The 27,929-nt window shown below is 44.1% G+C and overlaps 2 protein-coding genes across 3 annotated transcripts in view; both read right to left on the reverse strand.

Moving 5' to 3' along the window:
• TIAM2 (TIAM Rac1 associated GEF 2) overlaps positions 1-7,384 on the reverse strand; it is a 260,365-nt gene extending 252,981 nt beyond the window's left edge. The window contains exon 1 of the mRNA XM_074990337.1: positions 7,195-7,384. The gene's annotated coding sequence lies outside the window, so the exon portion shown is untranslated. The remainder of the gene's footprint in view (positions 1-7,194) is intronic.
• The window catches only part of SCAF8 (SR-related CTD associated factor 8), a 230,776-nt gene that overhangs the window by 39,757 nt on the left and 163,090 nt on the right, over positions 1-27,929 (reverse strand). The gene's annotated exons all lie outside the window — the stretch shown is intronic.

Below are 27,929 nucleotides of genomic sequence, written 5' to 3' on the forward strand. Positions count from 1 at the left end.
AAAATCTTGCTTCTTTTAAAAAATGAGAAAGCAGAAGCCATCTTACTGAAATGCACTTAGCACTGTAGTTAGAAATCTGACTATAAAGATAACATTGAGAGTGATTTTTCATAACATTTTCTGATGTTGTTACACAATTATAAATCTCAAATGTATACAAGTTTTATGAAAACCACATAAGCTTAAAAATCTCACTCTACCCTTCTTCTGGTATTATCGTTATGAAACTTAAAGACACTCTCACCTTAAATTTCGCTCACAATTTATGCTTTGTAAAGATAAGCTTCTTTCAAAGGCTAAGACCAGTAGAAAAATTTCTGGACTTTTTTTTTTTTTTTTTTTTTGAAGTTCTACTAAACATGGTTATTTTCATGTTAACATGCTCCTTCAGTAGTTGAAGCAACAAACATTTGAAAGTAACAATTGATTTTCATTATCCCAGCTGTGAGAAATTTAAAAAAAAAAGGGGAAGGCAGAGATTAGCTTTGGACTACTTCAATGGCTTTTTAGAATTCTTACTTTTTAATATTGTAAGGCATGGTGCATAAAGTGGGGAGTGGGCTCCTTTGGTGGGACATGAAATTTCACAATCAACTGCTGGGTCTCAGGCTCATCCAACTCATTAAAAATGTTGAAATATGTTACTGTTTTATGTATGTGTATTCACATTTATATACCGATTAATAAAGTTTTTACATTCTACATACTTATTTTCTTACAAGTATTGAAAGCAGGGATTTTTTACATGAACATAACTGAAATGTCCATCAGTGTGGATTACATTAGACAGTTTGGGTGGACCCTGCTAATTGCAGGGATGAAAAGTGGGGCCTGATGCAAGAAGTTCTCTGACCCCTGGGATAAGGTGGTGTTACTAACAGAAATAAATAAATGTGTTTGTTTCCAGAATACAGGGTGAAGTCCTGGCTCCACTAAGTCAAGGGCTGGGTCTACACTCGCTGCAGAACATCAGACACTTAGGTTCAATCTTCTGGGGTGCTGTATTGATGGCTGCAAAATTGATTTTTGGTACTCAATTGGCGTAACTAAAATTGCGTAGCGGCCGTCAATATTCAAGGTAAGTGTAGACCCATCCAAACCCAAAAGTCCCATTCACTTCAAGGAGGCCTGGTTTTTTAAGCTGAAAATACTCCAAATGCAAGCCTGCCTCTACGTTCTGAGCTGAGCATGATATCCTACTCTTTGGGTTCACACTTCAAGCTTTTGACAAAGACAGTTTTCCTCGAGGCAAAAAACAAACCACAAAGCATGAATTCAGACAGAATACATATGTATGTGCTTCTTATTCTAAGCATTTATTAAAACTGGTAATAATAAACACCACAGTGCTAGGGTCTACTGAAACATGGTAAGTTAATGTCTTGAAGTCAAGTTAGCTCAGTGGAATTAATGTGATTGGGGGAAAAATCCATTATGATTCAGGCTGACATATCTAAAGCTGTATTTGCAGCCCTGCTAAAGTTCGTACTCCACTCATGCTACAGTGTATCCAGCTGACAGTGCTCCTTAATGGTATCCCAACTCTTACTATTATTCTTTCCTGAACTTGATTAAACTAACCTGATTTGAACACACACTAAAAGATACTTCCTCAGAGGCCGTCACATCCTGAGACCAAGACAGCTACAGCACTATGAACAACTTGACATACTGTTTAAGCAAGCAAATCTCATCATTAAAACTGCATTTGCTAAATAACATGTTCAGGAGGTCATTGAAAAATCCATAGTTATCAAACCAAGACATGACGACAGTGAAATACAGTTCACAAGATCTTGTGAAACCAAGAGCAGAACCAAGCTTACATTTTATGGGGGACCTTTACTTGGACAGTCTCCCAAGTTCTAGTTATCTGAAACACCACCAGCATCTCCAAGCCATGTGCTGACTATGATTTGCCTGATGTTCTTACATGCCCTCTCAACCTGTCACAGACCATTCCAATGCCTAGCACTACGCTGGTGGGGCAGATTTGCATGCAGAACAAAAAACTTCATGGGATTTGCTCTCTAATCTAGAATGTGGGCCTAAATTAGAATACAGATAAAAAATGTACATTGATACAAATAAAAAATGGAAATGGGGATAAAGAAAAGAGCATTTAATACAAAGAACTACCTTTCTCTTTTAAGTCACTTATTTCTTAAATTTCACTCAAGTCCTCCAAATTCAAAGGTTTTTTTTCCTGCAAACTGAATACCACAACCTCTTTTATTACCTGAGCACCACTGAATCCATCTAACTTCTTATGTTGTTGTCTGAAAATCAAAAATGACAGAAGGAGTTGGAGGTGGAAGAGAGGTAGAGAGAAAGAAATAAAAGTGTAGTGTAACAGAAGAGGAAACAATGTTTTGAAATTTTTTTTACGGATTAGGGTAAATCCTCTACATTGAAAAAGCATCTTTAAGCCTAGATAGTTTTCACTGATTGCAAATGTGGCCTGTAGCACATCACAGTCAAAAATAAATAAGAGACAGAGAGAGAGAGAGAGAATAAACACTCACCTGAATCAACACTAATAAACCTATTTTCAGCTGTGCTCCCTCGAGCAATAATTACAAGTCAAGTAATTTCTAATAAAGGCCTCACAAACCATTTTTCTAAGGAGCTGCAAGCATATGTTGAAGGGTAGGAAGCTAGAAAGTATACATGATCCACTAGAAGCACTGTTTAGTCTTGGACTCAGTAACAGGTTTCCTAATAAAGCCTTTAGCTATTGTATTACATAATCTCATTGCTATTACAGGTTAAGCCTCTAATCCAAAACACACTCATCCAGCAAACTCTAAAATCCAGCATGATTTTAATTAGCTGGACCATCACCTATGGTGCAGCCAAGTTTCCTGTGGTCCCATGAAGTTTCTTCAGAGCTACCAGTCCTGGCTCTCAGCTTTCTGTATTGTTATTTAGCTGTAATTTAGCCCTAAATGTTTTCTAAGAGCTCAGTAATCAGTAGAAGCATTGGTAATGCTGCTAGACAATATTGACCTCCTGTGGTCTTGCAAATTCTCTCATCCAGCACTGGTCTGGTCCCAAGGATACTGGACGAGAGAGGTTCAACCTGTATTTGTCTGAGCTTCCTCAATATTTACTATAACTGTTTGTTGTTGTGACTTAACTTTTTATGGGTCATATAAAGAAGTTGGCACATTAGAGTGTAACTGGTCATGATTGTAATATAAATTTAAATGGGATATTAATGAAGTTGCAGAACTAAGCAACATGAATAAGAAAGGCAGAATCTTGCCCAGCGTAATATATTTGGTAGCAAGTATTGTTCATCCAGCAGTCCACAAAAACACCTAACGAGACCTATTAAAATAATTTTTCATTTCATAATTTTGAAGGAAAACATTGTAAATATGTATTTACTTTAAATTAAAACAACACAAATTAATTAGCTATGGGGCCAGAGCTGCATCCAGCAGCCCAGCCTCAGGCCTGGGCTGGAACTGTCATCTGCTGCTGGCCTGGACATGGCCAGGGCCGGTGTCAGCCAAGTAGGGGGCCATGACAGGGCGGGAGGTAAGGGGAGCTTACGGCTGAAGGTAGCAAGGCACCAGGGGAGTGAAGTGGGGAGGGACAGCAGGCTGGGGGGCTGTAGCACGGGACCTCCCCACCTTTGGCAGATTTCCTCATATGGGATGGGTCAGGTCCCAAGGGTGCCAGATAAAGGAGGTACAACCTGTAATAATTCACGGATCGGAACAAAATCCAAGACTCTTCTTTTAATAAACCGATCCTTTATTATTCACACAATGCTAAGCTGACCATATCTGCCCTAGCCAAATATGGGACACGGGCCATCCCGGCCAAAACAGGACGGAGGGTCATCCTACCTGGGAGTCAGGCAGCTGCTTCCCTGTGGGGCTGTGTGGCGTCAGGGAGAGGGGTTTCTCAGATGCCCCACGACTTGGGGCACTGGGAACAGTGCTGCAGCCCTGCCAGCAAAGCTCCCGACTTCCACCAGCTGCAGGAAGCCAGGCGGGAGCCACACTGATCCAGCTCCCCACAGCTGGGGAAGCCAGGCAGCAGCTGTGTCGATCTGGTTCCCCCAGTTGGGGGACCTGGGTAGCAGGCATGCCACCATGTAGGTCTGGCTCCCTCAGTTACTGAGAAAGCAGAATACAGGGCAATTAGCCCCTTCTGCAAAATAAATCAGGACACCAGTAGGGCACCCGAAATGCAGGGCGGTCCTGCCCAAAATGGGATGGATGGTCACCCTACACAATGCAATCCTTGACTGCATGATGGGCATTTTTCACATACATTACAGTGAAACCCAGAAGTCCAAAACACACTGGGTTTCAGTTGTGACAGGTGCTGTTAATAAACATACAAAGATGAAAGTCACTGGCACAAAGAGTCTACAGTTTATTCTGTGTGGGTTTTCTAGACTTATGTTCATGGACGTGCTACTACTGTTTTCATTATTTTTGTAAAAACTAAACTCAGAATGAGAATACATGCAATTGAGGAGAAAGTATAATTTAATATCTATTTAATTTATGAAAATAAAGTACTTCTGATTATGTGATGTATTTAAACCTTTAGGTGCTTCTAAATGTTGTGTATGATCATCTGGGAGGAACATGGGACTGACCTATGAGAGAGCCCTGAAGCTTCCCTCCGAAGCAGCAGCTACAGAGACAGCTCCTGCAGTATACAAGGAAAGTCAGTCTCCATGAGGTTCACAGAAAACAACCGTGATACTGAAATGCACCACACTTCTTTTGAAAAATATTTTTTTTTAGTTTTCCAATATTCTTCTAAATATTTTATTTCCAGACAGATTTTTTTAGGTGTATTTTGTTGTGATGGGTTTATTTCACTGCTTTTTCTGATTGGTCAGCTTAGCTGGGTCATAGGAAAAGTTTTTAAAATTAAGAAGTTCTGAAATTAAATTTTAATTAAATCAAAAATGATGAACGTGAAAGCATTACAAAATTTAAAAATTATCCAGTTAAAAGAAAAAAACAGAATTGCAAAGCTGTTGATACTTTTTAGAAGTCCATGAAAAGATTTTTAGCAGTAGTATTACTATAGCACCTAGTCATGCACAGGACTCTATTGTAGTAGGGACTATTTTCAACTTTGTGACCATCTGAAGGAATGAGAAACACATACAACACTATTGTGTGGAGAAACATCCTTTACTGCTGCTGAAGGCTACCGTGTTGAATTGAACACCACATTTACTACATGTGATTATTAGTAGTACTAATACTATCGCAGCCTACAGAGATCTCAGGGAGAATCAGGACCTCAGTGCACTAGCAATACAGTCCCTGTGCTGAAGTCACAAAAATAATCACTCATGAAATCCTGCTACAAGACAGATTCTGTCCTACATTTCATGCACACCCAGACTTCTCATTAATCAATTTTCTGAATACAGCTTGATAGAAGCACCCTAGTGAATGCAAAGAGTGTGGCTACAAATCTTAATTTTAACAATAAAGAGGCCTCGCTTGCTTGTAGTCAAAGTTCTGGGTGTGCAAGGAATGCAGCAAGGGGCCACATCTATATCCTTGGATTCACATACGCATAGCCCTTTGAAACTGATGGGAGCCATGTGGCATATCTGAGGACAGAATTCTGATATACAATGTGTAAATATAATTGAAAAGTGCTGTCTTTACATATCTTCCTTGCCAATTTCAACATCTTTCCACTAAACCCATATGGCTTTTTCACTGTCATCACTAAATGATTTTTAGTCCTTTTTAGCTGAACTTTTTCATATTCAAAGCGCTTACATGTATCTCTAATTACAGTAGCAATGTTATACAGGCTTCATTTGTTATAAAGTCTTGTTCAGCAAATGTTTGTAATAAAAGTGAATCAGCACCTGTGACAAGATAGCTTTGTTTTCCAAGTACAATTTTTACAGTTAAACCAGTATATGACTTTTTAAAAGCTATTCCAAAGAAGCAGGTTTTAATAAGTCACCAGCTATAACCACTGGGGGACGAAACAACATGCACAATGGGAGACTGAGGCTATCGCCACATCTCACTTGTCAATAATAGCCTCATCACAACACTTGGATGCCTTAATTGTTACAAGTGTCACCAGGCAGCAACTGCCTGAGGCTACTGGAACTAAGCTCAGAAACTGCTCCAGCTGGACAAGGTTTAGTGTGGGGTCACCCAGCTTTTTCAAATTGAGCTCCATTTCCATTCAAATGTTGCACCACAGCACACACAAGAGTCCAGCGGCACCTTACAGACTACCATATTCTGGAACAGAAGCTTTTGTGGGCAAAGACCCATTTCATCAGATGCATGAGCTTTGGCCAATCTGCTCAACGAGACGCTGCCCCAAAAGTTGCTTTGGCCACTGAACATCAAAGCCCTCCAGTTTTTCTTCTTCCTTTCAAACCCCACTCGCACACGTTGAAGTGCGCGAGGCCAACGTCATTGCTCTGCCTGGTGCAGCAGAACCCCAAGTCCTTCTCGCTGGGAGCAGACGGACTGTTCAGGTTTTCCAAAAGGTGCTTCCTACAGCAGTGTCTCTCTCACGCTTTTTGAGAGCACGAAACACCAAACAGTATTTTTCCCGCAGAGCGCCTGGGAAAACGTTCTTCAAAAAATTGTCAGACCAAAAGTAAAAATCAAAATTAAAATTAAATAAAATTAAAATTAAATCTAAAATAAACTAAAAGCCACCGGCACAGCCGGAAGGCAGCGATGTGACCAGGTACCAGAGCGACGAAGTAGTAACTTTGTCCCTAGTTTCAGTAACAGAACATCTCCGCCAGCAGCGCGAAGAAGCGCCAGCCGCTCGTGGCACACCTGCGAGCTGATGCGGAACCACTGGCCCGGAGCAAAACCAAGTCGCCCCCCTGTGCCCGTCCAGCCCTCAGGGTCCCATCGCGCTCCGCCGGGTTTGGTTCACCTTCCGCCGCCGCCTCCTCGCCTGTGTGTTCGGCCCGCCCGGCGAGCGCTGCGCTGGGACCAGCCGGAGCCCCCGGGCGCTTTGCGGGCACCTCCCAGCGCCGCCGCCAGCCGCCGCTCGCCTTGGGCGGGGGGGGAAGGAACAGGCTCTACCCGAGCCAGCAGCGCTCTGCAGCCCGGCACCACCTGGGAGCAATTACAGCGGGGGGGTTGTGGAGAGGCGGCGGGAGACCCTTCCGCCGCCCCCACGGGAGGGGAGGCGCGCGCCCCTTACCTGGCTCTGAGGGGAGGCGGCGCCGCTCCGCACCCGGGGCTGCGCGCGAGGACGTTCTCCTCCCCCGCATGGCCCCGCGCTCGCCGCCGTCCCGAGCCAGCCCAGGCGGGGCAGCCTCGGTCTCGCAGAGGCGGGGAAGGTGCTGCCCTGACTCGGGGCTGAGCGCGGCACGGCGGCGGCTGTTCCTGCTCCCTGCGCCGGAGGCGGGCGCACAGCTAGTGCCGCGGGGGTGGGGAGCGGAGTCGCTCCTTGCTCAGGGCGCTGGAGGCCACGCGGCTGCCGCTCCGGGAGCCTTTACACGGTGCGCAGAGAGCAGCAGCAGCAGCAGCGCCACCGGCGGCCCAGGGGCGAGTGGCGCCTGCGGGGAGGGGCCTGGGGACGCCCCGGTGAGCAGTTCCCGTGCTGGTGCGGGGCGCACGGGGGAGCGGGTGGCTCCCCGGGTACTCGGTGCAGGGGCGCCGCATATGGAGAGAAGGTCGGCGGGACACACGGAGCCCCCCCCCCCCGGTAGTCTCGCCCGGGGAACCCCGATTCTGAGCCGCAACCCGCGGGACAGCTGTGGGTATGGGCGGGCCGGGGGCTGCTGGCGGAAACCCACATTGCGGAACGTCTGGCAACCCTACCCAGCCCCTAGGCTGTCCCCGGTATGGCCGCTGCGGCTGGAGCTGCTGGAGTTCCCCGCCAGTAGGGGGGTGTCCAGGGCTGGAGGTCCCAGCAAGGCTGCTAGTTCTGGCTCTGTCCCCAGCTGGGATCCCCTGAGCGTGGGGACTCCAGCCCGGGCCAGGGAACCCCAGCAGTCCCATGGCGGTGAGCTGTCGTGGTGCAGAGCCTGCAGCTGGGCGACCCCAGCCAGGGGCAGTCCTGCAGCAGATGGGAGCCAGCTGAGGCATGGAACCTGCAGCTGCAGCCCCTAGCCAGGGTGCAAGCCCGGGCTAGGGCATAAGGCCCCCAGCCAGCTGAGGTATGGAGCCAACTGGGGTGGGGGCAGCCCTGCAGCTAAAAGGTCCACCTACAGCTGTGGGAACCCCGGCTAGGGGCAGCCTCGTGGCTCAGAGCCAGCTGGTTTGGGAACCCCAACTGTAAGCAGTGGGGACCCCAACCATGGGCAGCTCCACAGCTGGGAGTTGGCTGGGGTGCAGAGCGCTGCTGGCAGTCCTGGAGCAGAGGGCACCCCAACTGGAGTCACGTGTAACCCTTCAGCCCTGTGATTAGTGGTAATTAATTGTTTTAATCACTTGACAGCCCTACTTGAAAACACAACTCAAGAGTAACCTAAAGAGTCAAAAGCCAGAAGTTACAAAAAGCCTGGACTCCCCCCCCCCCCCCCCCCCCCCAAATAAAGCTCATATTATTAAGCCAGGCTAATGATTTTTCAGACCTTGCTCACGCTTAGGGATAGCAGTCTTTGACTTTCATCCCAGTATACTTCTGACCATGCACTGAGTTCGGCAGGGGGGAGCAACTCTAGTGATGTTGTGGAATCCTACTGATTTCAGTGGGGCGCCATTTGGACACAGACATCTGGGTACACAGCTCAATGCAAGATCTAGGCCTATGATACCTTAGATGAATAATGTGCATACAGCAAGGATATACACGTTTAACTTTTATGAAGGCTGTTACAAAAAACGTGACCCAGATCTTGCAAATACTTATTACACATCAGTAACGTTACTCACTGACCCCTCTGATTGTGTGTGCGTGTGTGTTTGTGGATTAAAAGCACTATACCCGTGATCCATACAATTCCTCTGTGGGAGTCTAACACAGCCTGGACAGTTCCCTTCAAACAGGTTTTAAGGTGAGGTTTTCAAAGGCACCGAAGGGTATGCCTACACTGCAGAGTAAGTCTGTGTTAGGAGAACCTGAGTTAGCAAGCCCTGGGTTTGTATACCAGGCCTTGAGCATCAACACTGATTTGTGACCCTAGGTTTGGAATTTTTGAACCTTGGGTCCCAATTGGAGATCTGGTGGCTACACTGTATTATACAGGCCTAAATTCCATCACTCACATCCCAGACTTTCTAGCACCCTCCCAAAATGTGGCCATTCTAGCCCATTGTTCATGGTGCAGTGTTGAGAAAACTCCACTGTCCACAGGACAAAGAGGGTGAGCCTATGGAACACCTTTGGCAGACTGTCACAGGGTTAGTCTAATTGATCTGTGTCCTCACTACAAAGCTTTAGGTGTTGAACCCTTGGCTCAACCTGACTCAGAACCTGCACTCCCATGAGATCCTGTCCTTGGTTAGTATGATATTTGGGCAGATGTTGTGGGGGGGGTAAAGAATACAGCCTGCATTGGAGTTCTGTGCTTACGTTGCATACACTAAGATTATGGTGGTGGCTGAACTTCCAGCCCTGCCTTGCCCCCCAAGGCCCCACCCCTTCTGCAACATCGGCCACGTCTACATGTGCACGCTACTTCGAAGTAGCGGTGCCAACTTCGAAATAGCGCCCGTCACGGCTACATGTGTTGGGCGCTATTTCGAAGTTGAAATCGACATTAGGCGGCGAAACGTCGAAGTCGCTAACCCCATGAGGGGATGGGAATAGCGCCCTACTTCGAAGTTGAACGTCGAAGTAGGGCACGTGTAGACGATCTGCGTCCCGCAACATCGAAATAGCGGGGTCCGCCATGGCGGCCATCAGCTGAGGGGTTGAGAGATGCTCTCTCTCCAGCCCCTGCGGGGCTCTATGGTCATCGTGTGCAGCAGCCCTTAGCCCAGGGCTTCTGGCTGCTGCTGCCGCAGCTGAGGATCCATGCTGCATGCACAGGGTCTGCAACCAGTTGTCGGCTCTGTGGATCTTGTGTTGTTTAGTGCAACTGTGTCTGGGAGGGGCCCTTTAAGGGAGCGGCTTGCTGTTGAGTCCGCCCTGTGACCCTGTCTGCAGCTGTTCCTGGCACCCTTATTTTGATGTGTGCTACTTTGGCGTGTAGACATTCCCTCGCAGCGCCTATTTCGATGTGGTGCTGCCCAACGTCGGTGTTGAACGTCGATGTTGCCAGCCCTGGAGGACGTGTAGACGTTATTCATCGAAATAGAGTATTTCGATGTCGCTACATCGAAATAAGCTATTTCGATGTAGCGTGCACGTGTAGACGTAGCCATCCTCCGCCCCTCGGAGCCAAGCCTGGCCCCTATTGCAGGTTACTCCCCCCAGCCCCTGAGCATCACTAGGCCCCTTAGTCTCCCCAGTCCTAGTGGACGGCAGAGCCCTGGCCTTCTTAGTTAGCTGGAGTGCCTGATGGCTTGAGACCTGGAGAGCTGGATAGACATGCCACATGCCCTGCCCACTGGGACAGCCAGAGCATAAGAAGTTTTGGGAAGGTGCCTATGTTACCTGCTGCTCATGATCAGGATAAAGTACCCACAGGAGGAGTCTCAGAGCCTGGGTCAGCTGAGCTGGGCTGACAGAGCTATAAAATTGCAATGCAGGTATTGGGGCAAAGCAGGAGCCCACTGGGCTCTGCCACCCTCCCTCCATGCAGATCTGGCAGGCTGCAATGCACAGCTTTCCAGGGCAAGTCCACTGATGGATCCAAAGCTGTCAGGCAGGGGCAGGAGTGGCAGCATCAGGGAAGTGCACTTGTAACTGCCCACAGGTAGACTCAAAACTGGGACCACTGGAGCTTAGTGCAGGAGCCTCTCTGTAGTTTGAGCTAAAGGCCAGCTGCCTTGAAGGGTTTGCCTACACTGTTTATTTGTTGTTTTGTTTTGTTTCCAAAAATTGTCCTTTTTTCTGGAAAATAAAAGACCCTTGCATTCAAACTGCAAAGCTTGTTATTCTGGAATAACAGGATCTTCAGCTGAAACAGTAACTCCACTAAAATGAATGACTTTTGCCAAATCCCCCACCCCCTTTCAATTTGGACATTGACAGTGTGCGTAAATGCCTATAGACAGGCTCAAAATTGGCATCTCTAGAGCAATGAGCTGGACACCAGCTGAAGGAAAGAGAAAAAGGGGAAGACCACTGAAAACATGGCGAAGCACGGTTAAAGAAGATTTTGAGAACATTGGCATAATATGGGAAGAAGCAGAAACAGTGGCATCAGACCGGAATCTCTGGAAAGCACTTGTTGCTCAATGTGCCCAGACACACAGGTGGACCTAAGTCTAAGTAAGAGCTTAGTGCCGGTGCCTCTACAGCTTGAGCTATAGATCAATAGGCTCTCAGCAGAGGCTGTAGAGGACATTTTCTAGCTGCCACTCCATGGGATAGTTAACCACACAATGGGCTTGTCTACACTAGCCCCCTTCTTCGAAGGGGCATGGTAATCAGCCCAAGCAGGGAACAGCGATGAGGTGCTACAATGCATATGCAGCACCTCATTAGGCTAATTTTCACTGTGCGAACTTTGAATTTGATAACTTTAAAGCACCAGCATGCTGTGTAGCCATGGGAACTTTGAAGTACCCGGCAACTTTGAAGTGTTTGGGAGTAAGGGCACCTGTAATGTAGATGTAATGGAGATCAATAACATTACCCTTAGTCTCTGAAATTACATTTTGGTACCAAAAATTGATAGGTAGATTTATACTACAGTCTAGGGAGAAAAATCTATTGAGCTGCTGAAAACTGAACTAGCTATCTACCAGGAAGACACAAAAATGAGACGTCAAAAATGTTCATCGGCTTTCTACAATGTTCAGTTGTAATATTTCTATGAAATGCTACATATGATAATTTTACATGTGTATCAATGTTATAGGCCTGTTTAACAACATCTTTCCATTGGAATATCATATCGTATTATATTCTGCATTCTTTGGGAGCAGTTTTGAAGTCCTTATTCACAACTTACTTAGTGGGCATTTTATCAAGATAAAACAGACAGAAATCAGCCAAAATAAAAATGTGGATAAAAACAACCCTAACTATTGGGGAAACTTTGGCTCTTCCAACTTGGTTTCTCAAGTAAGGTTGACTATTCCTTTCCCCTTATATGCCTGTGGTCTACTTCAGTGCGTTTCAATGAAACCCATGTGTCTGTTGCTTGTGTATATTGTGTTTTCAAGATATAGAATAAAATGACACTATTGTAAGAAGCATTGTTATCTTCCTTGTCCATCGTCCTCACCTTCTTCAATTGCCCTGCCTGTTTGTTTGATGTTCTGACCATACAAACTCACCCACATAAATTTGCTTCTCCTTGGTTTGCTGAGAAACAACAACACTGACTAATGCCTGCTTTTGGGCATTTGTGTAGCTAGAATCAACGTATCAGAATCAACTTACTGCCCTAGAGAAGACCGAGCCTCTATAGTCTTGCGTTGACATTCCTTACTCCACACGATAGTGTGGAGTACAGGGGTCAACGGCCGAGCCCAGAGAAATCGATTTTGCTGCATCTTCACCAAAATCGAACTCCAGAAGCTCAACTGCCAGTGTGTCAATCTTCTGGTAAGTAGGGATAAGCCCTTTAATTTCTCTTTTGAGATGAACTGAGAAGCAATAAATCAAAAGTGCAAAGTTCTGGTCCAGATTCAAATTTTCTCATTGCTCAAGGGTTTTGATTCAGTCTCATCTCTGATAATAAACTTCGTGTTGCACAAGTTTAATAGATGATTATCTTCCTCAGCAATCAAAATACATGGTTTTTGCATTATCAGCATCAGACTTCCCTCTCGGTCAGTCCTTTTAATCATATATCAAGACATGCACTTTTGATTAAAACCTGAAGCCTAGCTATGAAGAGTTTCAGGATGAGTTTGTGTTTTTGAACTGTTGCCGCAAATTAACAATATTTAGGCTGCACTACACTAGGGGAAAACTTCGAAATGGCCATGCTAATATCCAAATTGGAGAATGCTAATGAGGCACTGAAATAAACATTCAGAGCCTCATTAGCACGCTGCCAGCCGCGGCACTTCAAACGTGCCGCATTTCACTTGTGCGCAGCTCATCTACATGGGGGTCTTTTTCAAAAGGACCCTGCAAACATTGAAATCCCCTTATTCCTATCAGTTTACAGGATACTTTCAAAAACGACCCCCGTATAGATGAGCCGCGCATGAGCAAAACACAGCACTTTCAAAGCATGGCCATTTCGAAATATGGCCAAGTTTAGACATGGCCTTAGTGCAATATTAGACAGCTTGCAGCAATCAAGATACTCCAAGTTTCCATCTCTGAAGCTGCATCTACACTACATTCCCCTTTTGAAAGGAGAATGCAAACTAGGGAGATTGAAAATGCAAATGAAGTGCTGATTTACACAAAAGTCTCTAAGGTAGATGTAGCGCTAGTGAGTAACACAACCAGGTATGTCACATGATGAAAGGTCCCCACACTATATTATCAAATAGTGTGTACCATGTCTGAGTTCTGCCTGGGTTGGAATAAGCTGCATAGATATAGCAATGTGGCAAGTTTCTCTTTTAGCTGCAGAAAAAGGAGCCTGAGTCACTTAAATGGAAAGACCTAGTAGCTGGACAGGGTAATATGCTGCCCATTAGCAGATTTCTGATTAATCACTATGCAATGGGCAGGAATGCGAGTGTGTCTATGGGGAGCTCAATTTCATACTCCCTCCCCTTATAAAATTGCATAGGGACTGACCAAATGTTGTCCTTTCAATAGCCCTGGCTTAAACTCTGCAGTTAGCTAGAGAGCTCCAAGGTTTCTTGCACGTTTGTTCTGAAGTTCCTCTGTATTGACTTTCAGCTGTTCTGCCCTTTCTCCCACTCAGTCTACAAGAAGAATGTATCTTCTTCCTGGAGCACAGGGGATTCCAAGACAGGACTGTCTCAGTATGAATGGGAGTTAAGTATATGTGTGTGCATGCAGGAAAAATGTCACTCTAGCTCTTGGAGCCATCGTAAAAGTGCTGGTTTAGATAACGTATGCATTATGGTTGTTCTTCAATGAGCGCATAAGCCACAGATGCAGCACTTCCTATCAGGAAGCTTTATTCACATTAATTTTGGTATCAAATATCCCACATAGAAAAACAACTGGAAAGTAAACAGCATTGTGCTAGGAAAAAACCTTAATTTTGATAAACCAACTTTGGTTATAATCTGAATGATTTTTCGTACGTCCCACTTTAAATTTCTGTCTCATCTATTCGTACTCACGCTTTCCCATATGTTCTTTTAGTTTTCTTGAAAACCTAAAGTGGAGAATGTACCTCTCTTTCACTGAAAGCATTTAAAAAACTGATCTCGACTCTCACATGATAATCAGTTTGACGGGTGAGTGCCAGGTATTCTGCCTGGAGCATTAGCTCAGGCTGAGAAAAGTAGACCTAGAAATGCAAGCGTCAGTAAGATGTGACTCAGAATCACACTTGCACTTTTCCTGTGAGATACTTATTTTTCATCAGAGCACAGGAATACTCTATTCACTATCAGTAGCTGTATAGTCAGCAATTTAAGTGAGAACATCTTAGTTCATAGTCAATGCATCACACATTTCTAGTGGAATCTATGGAACTATGGCATGATTTAGTTAAAAGAAATGCTGTTGACTTCTGATCTCCTATTCATGGATATGGTTATGACCTAGTAACTGTGATAATCCTTAAAATGAAGATGTATGTGACATGATAACATAAAGTTAGGCCTGGGTTCACAGAGAGTAGGTGGATGAATGAAGCATAGAACTTGAAGTCAGGAAATCTGGGCCCTGTTCCTCACTTTACAAAGGCTCTCATTGGCGATTCCTACACTACAGCGATCTGTCAACAGAAGTTACTGTTGGAAGAGATCTGGCAAAATGTCTTTCAACAGATCATGTCTACAGACAAAAGCAGATCGAAAGAGCAATCTGCTCTGTTGATAGAGAGAGGCCAGATTGCTCAGCTGCTCTCTCGACAGAAAGGCCAACCAGAAGCTCAGCATACGAGGCTGGCCAGTGAACTGGAAAGCCTGGTCTGGTGACAGAGGGCCCCTCTAGAGCGTCCACACAGCTCTTTTTTTTGCCAGAAACTGTCAACAAAGGCATTACTCCTCTTTATGGAGAGGCAGAACACTGTCAGTGGAAGTAGCAGGTTTTGTTGACAGACTGTTGATAAAATGCATTTTGTGTGTAGACGCTCCAAGAGTTTTGTCTACAAAACCCCAGTTTTGTAGACAAAACTCTAGTGTAGATGTAGCCTTACGGTTTGTCTACACAGCAAAGCTGTTATTTTGAAATAACTTTGCTAGCATCTAAACAATGCAACTGCTATTTCTTCAAAATAGCAGCTGGCTTATTTCAGAATAGGTAAATCTCATTCCATGAGGAGTAGCCCCTATTTTGAAAACAGCTGTTTTGAAATATGGACTGTGTAGACAAGGAATAGAGTCTATTTGAAAATAAGCCATAGTGTGTCCAATGGCGCTATTTCAAAATAAGCTCTATTGTGGGTAGATGCTCTATTTCAAAATAGCTGAGGGCTATTTTGACATGCATTTTGTGTGTTTAGCAGCATTATTTCAAAATAAGCTATTCTGGAAATTCTCTTATTACAAAATGAGGCTGCTCTGTAGACATACCCTAATTGTCCCTGAGTCAGTCATTACCATCTTTATTCCTCATCCTCCTTATTTGTACAATACTTCTCTGCCTCACAGGTTGTGAAACTACACTCAGCAGTCTGTAAGGTGATTTGAGAGCCCTCACTGGAAATGCAGATACTATCACTTGTATAGACAGGCTAATATATACTGGCACTGAAAATGGAAACCCTTAAACACACACACACACACACACACACACTTCTTTTCAGTTAAGGTTGCTGGAAATAGACATTTCCAAGATACAAATCAAGACATTCCAGCCAACTAAACTGAGTTGCTTCAATATGCTACAGTAGATTTGGATTCACAATACACCCAGACTAGTGTTATTCACAAGGCCACTGACTAATTCAGAAAACAATAATAGAACCCATTAAGCTATGCATGCCAGGGATTGAGGTCTGCTCTCCATTTTCCATTGTAAGTAGAGAGATTTTCAGAAATGCAGAGCATCCGCCATTCTGCCTGAGGTCAGGCCCATATTCCGTAAGGGCCAAAGGAAGTTCTGGGGTCAGATACTGTGGTATATCCCACAAGTTGGGGATAATAATAATAGGTCCAAATTTCGCAAGAATATTGTGAGGCCAAAGTCATGTGTGTAAAGAACTTTGAAGTTCTAGGCATCATTGTAAGATTGAGATACTATCCTATGTGCTGAAATACTACAGTAATATGCAATATATAGATTCCCATTGTAGTTTCCTTTTATCATTTCTTCACTAGGAGTAACTAGATTCACTGCAGCAGTTTATGGGTTTTAGTCAAATTTTCTTGCTATTGCTTAACATGGGCTTTGGCATTTTCTCTTCAGGCTTGAGTTGTTCAGAACCTGTCTATTTCAGTTCTCAGGTGGTCATGGAGGACCCTGTGAGGCAGCATCTAGCTGATCACAGCCAGTCAAGACATTTTGAAAAGTGTTAAATCCTATTCAGACTCATGTTTAGAAATGAATTACTTAAAACATTTTGCTAAGCTGCACTTGTACTCTAGTCCGAATGGGCAAAGGGAACATATACATTTCATCCTATCCAGGTTGGCTGTTTGGATTTATCTGGGTCCACCACCCAGAGCTTCACTTCATTCAAACAAACTGGCCTGGACACAGTCTTGTGGAAGGAAGAGGGCAGGTGGGAGGGAAGGGACAAGCCTGGTGGGACGTGGTCTGTGAGATACTATTCACTCAGTCAGCTTGTAATCCCATTCACTAGCTCAGTGCACCAGTTTACAGGGATGTAGAAAACTAGGACAGACAACCACTTTCTGTAAAACCAATAGAGACCCAAAACCCTGAGAAGCAGGACATTTCTTCTCTTCAGGTGCCTATGGTCATCCTGACAAAAAGCCCTACTGCAGTTGTGCAAAGCCTTGCATTGTGTTTCCTTTGTGTTCTGTTGCTTCATCTTTCACCCTCAGGGGCTTTGACCTGGCAAAGCAATGGTTAATTGTGAAACCGCCATCTTCTTCACAAGCTACTGAAATGTAGTCAATGGTTTCACACCTGGCCATCAGTCAAAGAAGACCAATACTAATAGGTGACAACATTTTAAACTAATTAGACTAATTAATTCTACTCACATAGCTGTGAGATTTAGTCAAAGACGCCATTTGCAACCTTTTCTGACCTGTGCAAAAGTAAGCTGAAACTGATGGAAAATTGGAGAAACATAACCTGATAGAACAGAACAATGCCATGTGAGAACAGTGATTTCATCTGCCACTCCTCACAGCAGGAATGACATAGGAGCATTGATTCCCAACTGTTCAAGACCAGCCTTCGACCTGGAACCTTTCTAATAACACCACAAGGAAGGACTTGATTCTTTTTTTTTCAGTAAGAGATCCTTAAGGGATGTGGGCCCTGTTTCTCCATGCTGTCATGCCACATTTATACTGTCATAAACTCACTTGAAATTAATGTATTTACACCAGCGTAAAACTGGTGTAATGGAATGAAGAATCAGAATCTGACATCACAGGACAAAACTATTTGTTTGATTTTTACTTACAAATGGCAGTGCTGATGAAATGTGTCAGACTGAAAGCTCTGGAACCTGAATTCCTCTCTCTCTCTCTCTCTCTTTCTCTCTCCATTAACCCGGTAGCAGCAGTGCAGGCTTCACCAAGCATGCTGTGTGATGAGCCAAGATGCTTCAACCCTGACCTGGATACAACATCTCAAGTGTGACAGGCAGTTTTGTCTTCATGTCCATTCAATCTTTGATATCTTTGTGGAGATTGCCCCAGGGGACACTGGTTCATGCCAGTTGTGATGTTATTTTATTATGCTGTGGAAACCTGTCCAAGAGTAAGTAGATTGACATCATCCAATTCATTTCACAGAGCAGTCAAATAACCTACTTTCAGTCACTGCCAGCCTGCGCTCCTGACCTAGATGTGATATTTACCCTCATGGCCTAGATCTCAAAGGTGATGCATTGTGCTCATTTTACTACTGCATTGCCAGTGCCACTATTATAGCTGAGGGGGTGGCACGCAAATTTTATCAGCATGTGTGGGATGGTGGACGAGCTCATGAATGGAGGAATTCCCCATGTCGCTGTTAGGGATGAAATGAAAAAGAAAAAAGAAAAAGAAAACTCTAGCATCTTATTTTTACATGGTAGTTATTTGAAGCATCTCAGGGGCTTGGGATGTTATGAATAGTTCAAGCATAGATAAATTAACAGGAAGGATGTATATGAGGCAATCAAAAGTACACAGTACGATAAATATGATCTAGCCAATGGTTCTGCAATTTATTACTTCCACATTTGCTGTATAAAAATTTATTATTTTTTTTAAAAAAAATACTATACTACCAAGTATCAGAAGGGTAACTGAGTTAGTTCATATCTTCAAAAATAACAAGAAGTCCTGTGGCACCTTACAGACTAACAGATATTTTGGAGCATAAGCTTTCATGGGCAAAGACCCGCTTCTTCTGACGAAGTGGGTCTTTGCCCACGAAAGCTTATGCTCCAAAATATGTCAGTCTATATGATAGCAAGTATGCATGTAAAGACAACCTGGTATTACTGACGACAAATCTTCCTATAAATCTGTGCTAAAAGGAAGAAACTGCAATGTTCTGTACTGAAACAATTACATCAGATATCTTGGGAGACCGCAACTGTTACTTACTAGAATGATATAAAACTAATTATGCCCATGATTCTGATTCCAAAACTTTACATATGCTGACAGTCAGGTTTTAACTATTACACATTATGGGCTTTTGTGTTGTTCCATTGAAGTTTAAATCACTAGAAATATATGGCCCTTATATAAGAATGCACACAAAATTGGACTGATCAACAGAACCTAGCCTTGAAGAGTGTGGTTTAACAATTAGTAATAATACTATATGACTATCGATAGTTAATAATTTTGGCAGTTGATCTCACAGTGCACTACAAGAAGGTAAATGTCATTAACATGAGTGTCTGTGTCAGAAATCAGCAACCCCCAACATTCATGCAAAGAGTGGCACACGCTCAGCACTACCCGTCCTACCCATGCAACCGAGAGCTTGCTCAAAACCGTGCCACCTGTAAATTAACAAAAGGCCAGCTAATGCAACCACCCACCATCTAAACACTAAAACTCTGTATCTTAATTTACTTATTAATGAAACTGTTGTAAGTAGGACTATTAGGGATGTTGAAAAGTATCACTGGCACTTGGGTGGTACGTAGAGGTCAAACGGTCAAATTTTGGCACTCTGCCTCAGAAAGGTTGCTGACCCCTGGCCTACCCTGTCAGTAAGTCACAGATAACATATAGCACATGTGCATCTGGCTTGTTCATGTTCTGATGACATCACAGCAAATTGGTGCTCTAAGTTTTAGATAGGCAAGGCCTACTCCTCATGACAAACAACACTACACAAACACATTTTTAGACAACGCACTCCTTTTCACAAAAATGCTTTTAACCTGCTCACCCTGCCTTTGCAAAAGCTTGAGCTTTGGGAAAGGACTTTTTCAATATTTTTATTTTTCAAAAGCCATAATGATTTTTTTCAAGTAATTTATACACACAGATAGGAGCAAAGGAGCAATATATGTCTGTGCCATGTTTCATAGGCACTTGAGTGTGTCCATAATTTGATGAACTCTTTTGTGAAAGCTGTCTCACTGTTATTCCACATGATCCAATATTGATGGGCCATCAGTTTGGCATAATGATACATACATAATTTCTCAGCTTTGGCAGCACATTTTCACCCTGCCTTTTAAATCTAGCAAATGAACAGGGCTTGTCTTCCATTAACCTTTTATGCACCCCTCTGTTAGAGAAGCTGACTTCCAGGCGCTCGAACAAGCCTAATCCTAAAATTCAAAGAGAAAAACAGGGTTTTTTCCCCCCTAGATTCAGGAATTTAAAATCCTGAGTAATACACTTGAAGAAGTGAGGAAAAACCTAAACTATATACAATCGATATATTTCAGGGGCTATTTATAAAGGAAACTTTCCTACTTGGCCATCTGCCCAAAGCAGAAAGGTTGAACTTCCAAAAATGGTTTTATATGATCACTACAGAAATGTCAACAACTGATCAGCACAGACTGGATTAAAATACAACCCAACTTTCCAAGAGATAAGTGGGAAAAGAACTGGTCAGGAATTTTTCAGCAGTACAGGCTATAATGCTGATTTTTCAAAACTGAAAGTTTTAGTTGGGGGAAAGGATTGGTTTTGGCAAAACTTTCACTGGGAAGGTTTCTCTAGTCCAGACTGGAGCATCTGGTGTGGTGAGAGAACAAGTCTTTATAGCTTGGTTATTAGGTCCAGGTCTTTGAGTCTCTTACATCCCAGGTGATTGCCCTAATCACTGGGCTATTGGCTATTCCGGACTGCTTATTCTGGTTTTGACACAAAGATCTCAGTTTCATCCCAATGGGAAATGGGTAAAAAATTTAGATCTCAAAATAAGAAATCCATTTCTACATGGAAGATAAAAAAGCCATCACACATAGGCTACATCTACACGTGCACACTACATCGAAATAGCTTATTTCGATGTAGCGACATCGAAATACTCTATTTCGATGAATAACGTCTACATGTCCTCCAGGGCTGGCAACGTCGATGTTCAACTTCGATGTTGGGCAGCACCACATCGAAATAGGCGCTGCGAGGGAACGTCTACACGCCAAAGTAGCACACATCGAAATAAGGGTGCCAGGAACAGCTGCAGACAGGGTCACAGGGCGGATTCAACAGCAAGCCGCTCCCTTAAAGGGCCCCTCCCAGGCACAGTTGCACTAAACAACACAAGATCCACAGAGCCGACAACTGGTTGCAGACCCTGTGCATGCAGCATGGATCCCCAGCTGCCGCAGCAGCAGCCAAAAGGCCAGGGCTAAGGGCTGCTGCACACGGTGACCATAGAGCCCCTCAGGGACTGGAGAGAGAGCGTCTCTCAACCCCTCAGCTGATGGCCGCCATGGCGGACCCCGCTATTTCGATGTTGTGGGACGCGGATCGGCTACACGTGCCCTACTTCGACGTTCAACTTCGAAGTAGGGCGCTATTCCCATCCCCTCATGGGGTTAGCGACTTCGACATCTTGCTGCCTAACATCGATTTCAACTTCGAAATAGCGCCCAACACGTGTAGCCGTGACGGGCGCTATTTCGAAGTTGGCGCCGCTACTTCGAAGTAGCGTGCACGTGTAGACGCGGCCATAGGTTGCTGCGTGACATCCAGCTCAGATCTCTGAAGGCTACTATAGTATGATTACTCATGTAGCTTACATGAAGTGAGGATGGTGCTCTCAGGCCAGATCTCACTGATGTTAGGTCTAAACTAGTGAGTTTTTTTGAAGAAGCTGCTGCTTTTTTGAAAAATCCCATGGAGCGTCAACACACAACATACTTTCTTTTGATATTAAATAGGAAGACCGCAACACTTTTTCCGGTAGCCCTCTTCCTCTCCCTAAGGTCCCTTTTTTCCAAAGAGCAGTCTTCATGGCTCTAGATTTTTTGATCCTTGGCCCCTTGGACGCTCTCTATTGAAAGAATTGATCGATTTTTTTGATCCTCTTTTTTGTATGTGGCCATGCTTTTTCGAAAAAAGTTTTTTTGGAAGAGATCTTCTGGAAGAACTTCTTTTGAGGGATACTGTAGCGTAGCTGTAGCCTGGAAGAGCATCTGAATCACCAAGATGGCAGGCAACCCAGAAATATCAAAGCTACATCACAAAATAACAGCATTCAAACAGAAAGATGAGATAAAAACATAGATTCTTTTGTTTGCAGATTATAACATAACATGACCTTATTTCTTAGAATTCTGAATAAGAACACACAAGAATCTACTCCAAAAACCAAACCCAGAGAAGCCACACCAGAGAGATACAATGCAGGCAGTTCCCTAAAGCAAAGAGGCACAACTCAACCCATCTGACTCTTGACTGTCTGGCAGATGGCATGCTTTCCTTCAGAGCCTCCTGAGACACAAGCAGGACTAGGAAACCCCCTAAAGTTTAAAGACACAACATGCGATTTTTACCACAGTTTTCCATACAACACACTTATACCTGACACTAACAGGCGGGCATCCTGGCTGGTTGTCTCAGCAAACACCATGGAATAAATGAGCACCTATTATGAAATGCCTCCTCAGCTCCTGAGATGGCTGCAATAGACTAGGGGATGACGCAGTCTGTGGAAGATTGAATTACTGTTGGTGGGGGAAGAAGGGACCTTCAGCCTCCAGGGATCTCAATCCACGATTTTCATAAAGCACTGAGTTCCCCCCAACCAATGGTCAACGATTATAAATAAAGCTGCCTACGGGTATTTTAAAATCATAAATAGAACAAACAGCAGCCTGCAGCTTGCCCATGACACCTGGCTATGGATGTCAAATGTTAGGTGCAAAGAAGCTTGTTACCAGAAGAATGCCTGATCACAGACTCACAGCTCGGGTTCGCACAGAATTCTCTCTCCCTTATCCAGTATCACTGCATCTTCCCAGTTGAAATGAAGTGGAGAAGCAAAAGACAGTGGTCATAGACTGGCTTCAGCATCTCACTAAAGCATGTTCCCGTTTTGCCTCACCCTCATCTGAACTCAAGCTTCCAAACCCTTTCAGTTACTTACTTCAAGAATTATTTTAGGTCGAGACCTCTTAACAAAAACCAGAAATCACTGTCTGGAATAGAAATGTTTTGTAAAAAGCCAGAACAAATGCATGCGTGGGCATTTGCCTTGAAACAAAGCATTTCCAAACAATATAAAAATACCTGGAATTTCTTACCACAGATAAACAGATGGGTTTCCACTACATGTATTAGCATTGAGGAAACCTAGCCCAGTACAGTACTGCAGTAAGCTGAGACCTCAATCCAGACCACAGTTTGACTGCTGCCTCCCCAGGGACAAAGCATCCTGGAGATCCTCTAATATATAAGGCTGCCTGAACTGCTGCTAAATCAACACATCTTCCTTTCAATTAAATTCACCAGTCTGACAACCCAGTGGGATACCTCATCTCAGCACGGTCCGCAGAGCGAGACAGTGCACTCTGGTCTGCTCTGTGGAACTCAGAAGTATTATGATGTGCTAATCGGCACGGTTGCTAGCAACAACAGAGGCAATTTAGAAATTCTAAACCATTCCCGATTAGTGGAACATCACCTAAGCGAGGTGAATCCTACAATAAATGTGAAATTGGTGTTGGGTAACTGTGCTACATTGTGGTAGAATTCAGCACAATCCATCCGGCATTGTCCAGTATACTATCTTCTATATGAAAGCAGCCCAAGTATGGCAAGTATATTTGCTGTTCTGTACAAAGCATTTTTACTGCTCCTCAGAAGTACGATAATGTTGTTTAACTAACAGTTTATATTATGTTAATTCAGACAATTTTTGTAAGACCCTGTTATGCCATGGGGCAATGAACAACACACTTCCAAAGACAACCAGAATACATTTTCACTGCAAGATGACAGCAGACAGACATGTATCTATTTTTGCTCCATTGTAGCTGACCATTGCACAAACTTTAGAAGAAAAGGGGTTTCTTCCCCGGGCCCACAGAGAAGAGTTTAGTGCTAGTGAAAAGTATCAGATAGCATTCGAGACTGAAGCTTTCCCTTCATTCACAGAACTTGCATACTGTGCTTAGCAATGGGGCCTTAAGTGGTTACACTAATATGGTTTATCCTTGTTAGGAATGGCCACCTCTGTGGATGAAAGTTAATTCAGTCACCTGGTTCATTCTGTTGTCACTGGCCTTTGCCTGAAATTTCTTAAAGGTGTCAGTAGGAGTAGTGAACATGGTTTTTGTGGCATGGACACCTACTGATTGCAAACTTGACTGAGACCATTGACTTATTTCACATAAGCCCCAAACCACCATCTTATGATAGCTGTTTTATATCACTACTATCCTGGAACAGACTGGTGACACTGAAGTGAAGGGCTCCATCATTCACGGCTGAGTCCCAGGGAAAATGTTCTTTTCCGTGTCATTGTTCTGACAGTCACTGGGTAGAATTAAGTACAGTAAAAGTTCGTGCTAGCATCACAAGGGGGCCTGTTCTGAAATCAACATATTATCCAGACAACAATATATTTGCCTGAAAAGAGAGTGAAGAAATGCGTTTGCTTGCACTGCTAGACTGTTTTTCAACAAGAACTTTGCTGACACAGTCTCCTTCATACGGAGTATCGTATTGCAATGATGTTAACAGAGTGGGAGGAGGAATATATCTATATATCTAGATCTATCTAGATAGATATAGATATACTGTATCATTGATATTATACTTAGGCTGGGTCTCCACTTGCCCCTAACTTCGAAGGGGGCATGTTAATAGAGTGAAGGGAGATTACTAATGAAGTGCTGTGGTGAATATGCATCACTTCATGAGGCTAACTCTCCCCCGCAGCAACTTCGAAGTGGTAAACCCTACACACATGCCGACACTTCAAAGTTTGATGCTTCGAAGTTGCCACTGGGGAGAATTAGCCTAATGAAGTGCTGCATATTCACCGCTGCACTTTATTAGTAATCTCCCTTCGCCCTAATTAACATGCCCCCTTCGAAGTTGGGGGCAAGTGGAGACAAAACCGTAGAGATCCATTTAAGAGTCATTGATTTCCAAGAGGCAGCCTCTGCCATATCGGTAGGACCTGAGTTTCTTGTAGGTAGATCTGTAATTTTGCACTTGGCTTCTTTCAAACACTTTTTGTCTGAATAGACCCAGTTTACCAAGCACTCCCAATCACTTTGCATGACTGCCCTGTCCTCACTGTTACCTACCACTTCATCAACCTTTGTGTCATCTGCAAATCTTATCAACACTGATTTTTATATTTACTTTCAGGATCATTCATGGAAATATTGATTGGTATTGGGCCTAGGGCTAATCAACACAGAACTTTTCTAGAAACATCCCCAGTTCAATGACGATTCTGTTTTGACACTTTTTGCCATTGTCCACACGTTACCATTATCCATGAGTAATCAGACCCCTACAGGTTACTAGTGAGCAGAGTCATAATTTTCAAAAGGTGCACTGTTTCAATGGGAATAATATTTACACGAAAATTCAATCTCTCTCCCTCAGCCCTTAATGCCTGTGCCTCTTTACCAGATTTGAGCTGATGGACTAATTTGCAACCCTAGCCCGCCAGCCTGACTAAATTAATTATAGCGATTTCAAAAGTCAGCTGCACATAATATACCAATAATATAAGCAGAAAGAACAAGCTGTTTTAAAAAAACAGGTGTAAATGACAAAACTAAAGATGCAATTTGCCATTGCCTTGCAGCTTGTCTACAGTAGTCCAGCGAGTTCCCACACACCCTCACATAACTCAAATTTTGCATAAGTCGGAGGGCAGCTTTTTTCCCCGGCGGAATGCACATTCTGCAGCCGGGGAAGCAGCAGGAGCACCTGGAGCTCCTTTGGAAAGGTAAGTCCTGGGGTTTTGGGGGGTAGTTTGGGAGGGTTAAGCTTGGGGGTGGGCTGAGTCTGTGTGAGGAGGGTAGGGAGGTTAAGCCTGGGGTGAGTTAGGGCTGCAGGGGAGACGGGAGGGGGGTGGAGTTGAGACAGAGCCACACATGGGGGAGTTGAACCGTGGCTGGGGCATTGAGCCAGAGCCATGCACTGGGTTGGTGAGCCAGACTGAAAAGGGTTTGAACTGGGGCAGGGGGGGTTGAGCTGGAGCTGTATGTGCAGAGTGGTGAGATGGAGCTGAAGCCACGTGTGGGTGGTGAGCTAAGCTGGGGGTTGAACCGGGGCCATGCAGGACCGGAGAGGTTGAGCCAGGGCTGGGGGGAACGAGATTTTGAGTGGCACTTAACTCACTTTAATGCGAGTTAAGCGCAACTTGAAGTCACATATTTTGAGGGTTTACTGTAGTCATTTACACCAGTGCAAAGTGAGTTCATAATCTTACCCAGTTAGAATTGATTTGCAGTTGCTTTGCAAAGCAATAGTAAATCAAATCTCAAATCTAGAATAAAAACAGCCCTTGCAGTTCTTCCAATAGCCTGGTTCAGCTGACATTTTCCATTCAAGCAGTCAGTTTGGTCTCTGGGCTAGAGATGAGTCATGTCACAATTCCAGAGGAGTTAAAGAAATCAACACATTCCAGAAGTGATTCATTGAAAGAGGTTTCATTGTCCTTTGCATATGTTTTAACCTCAAGCAGCAACAATCATCCGAGGGGTTGCCTTTATCTTTATAATATCTAACTGAAGTGTATTTTTCCAGCTATCCAAACCGTACGTAATTAAAGTCATATTGAGCAAATATGGAATGGTATGGAAAGTTTTGGCGTATGTATAAAATTTATTATCTGTAGAATCTGGCATCCTTGGAGCTCTAGGACTACATTTAAGGAAAAAAAATTGGCCTGACTTTGTGTATACGTAATACTCTTTGAAGCATTTTGTTTTTCTGTATAAACAAGGACTTTCCGTGACACACTTAACCATTTCCTTCTCTCTGTAATTGGCCCCTCTTGCATCACAATTTACCTGGAGAGAAAACAAAATCTCAAAAAGGCTTTCTGGCAGCACAAGGGCTTTTGAAAAAGCCTCATCGGGGAAGAATTTACTGGACTACTACAACATATTGGCTTAGATACACAAAAAAGGCAGCAGCATGTAGACAATCTTTGTAGTCAATAAATGGCATAGCCTGCTCTCCAAGTGTTCCCAGATAACCAGGCTGTGTACTAGGAAGATGTGTCCCAAGGAAGCACCGTTACTCCATGGCAGCAATAACTTACTGTCTCTCACCTTTGTGGTGGTGGTTGGTGAGTCCCTAATTTTGGCTCCATTAGTCCTTCTCTGACCCCTGCCTGTTCACAACTCTCTAATATGAACGTAGGAAACTCCTACACTCTGTAGCTCACAAAGTTAATGTCTTCACTGCTAAACGTGGTGTGTTTTTTACATGGGGTTGGCTAGCTGGATGGTTTTTGCAGGGAAGACAGCTGAAGAGTTCATACTCTCAGGACCTGATAATGACATTGTTTGCAGTACTCGTACACTGACGTAATGCTGCTGATGTGGTCCACAGACTCAGAAGTTGAAAAAGGTCTGGATTTTAGTCACTCTGCCACACAGGAAGGAAATGCTGAGTAATTAATGGTGTAGCAAGAAGGCATTTTGGAGAGAGGGAAAACCACCTTAAATTAAAACAATATGCTCTTGTGCATCCCTTAATAATATGGAGGATGAGTAAGAAGAAGTGCAAAGGAGGATGACCTAACGAGCGAACAAAAGAGAGGATGGTCTCTGTGTCAGGCACCAGGACTTCAGCGGTCAAAGCAGGAGTCAGGACATGGAAATGAAGGTCGAAAACAGACTTGGAAGCCAGAGCCCCAGCCAGGAATTAGAGTCAAAGGCTCAGAGCTGGCGTCAGAAAACAGGCATAGGGACCGGGCTGAATTCAGCTCTTGGGGCTGAGGCTGAGAGTCAGGTTTCAGTCTGCAGGATTTGTAGCAGCAGCAGCAGCAGCTGCAGGCCAGGATCTACCTTGTTACACAAACAACTTTGTGTGGTTCTCTTTGGCTTGAATAGTGCTCTTGGCCTAATTGGGTACTTTGGACCTCCTCCAGTCGGGTGCCCATGGACAGCACCTTTAGCGATGTATGAGGCCTTAGGGCTCCTAATATTCTGGTCACTGGTAGTCCTGTTAGGATTCATTGTGAGTGCAGCAGTGGCTTGTGTACTTGGGTTGAGGATCCACAGA

Source organism: Carettochelys insculpta, chromosome 3 (genome assembly GCF_033958435.1).
Source record: "Carettochelys insculpta isolate YL-2023 chromosome 3, ASM3395843v1, whole genome shotgun sequence".
Lineage (NCBI taxonomy): Eukaryota > Metazoa > Chordata > Testudines > Carettochelyidae > Carettochelys > Carettochelys insculpta.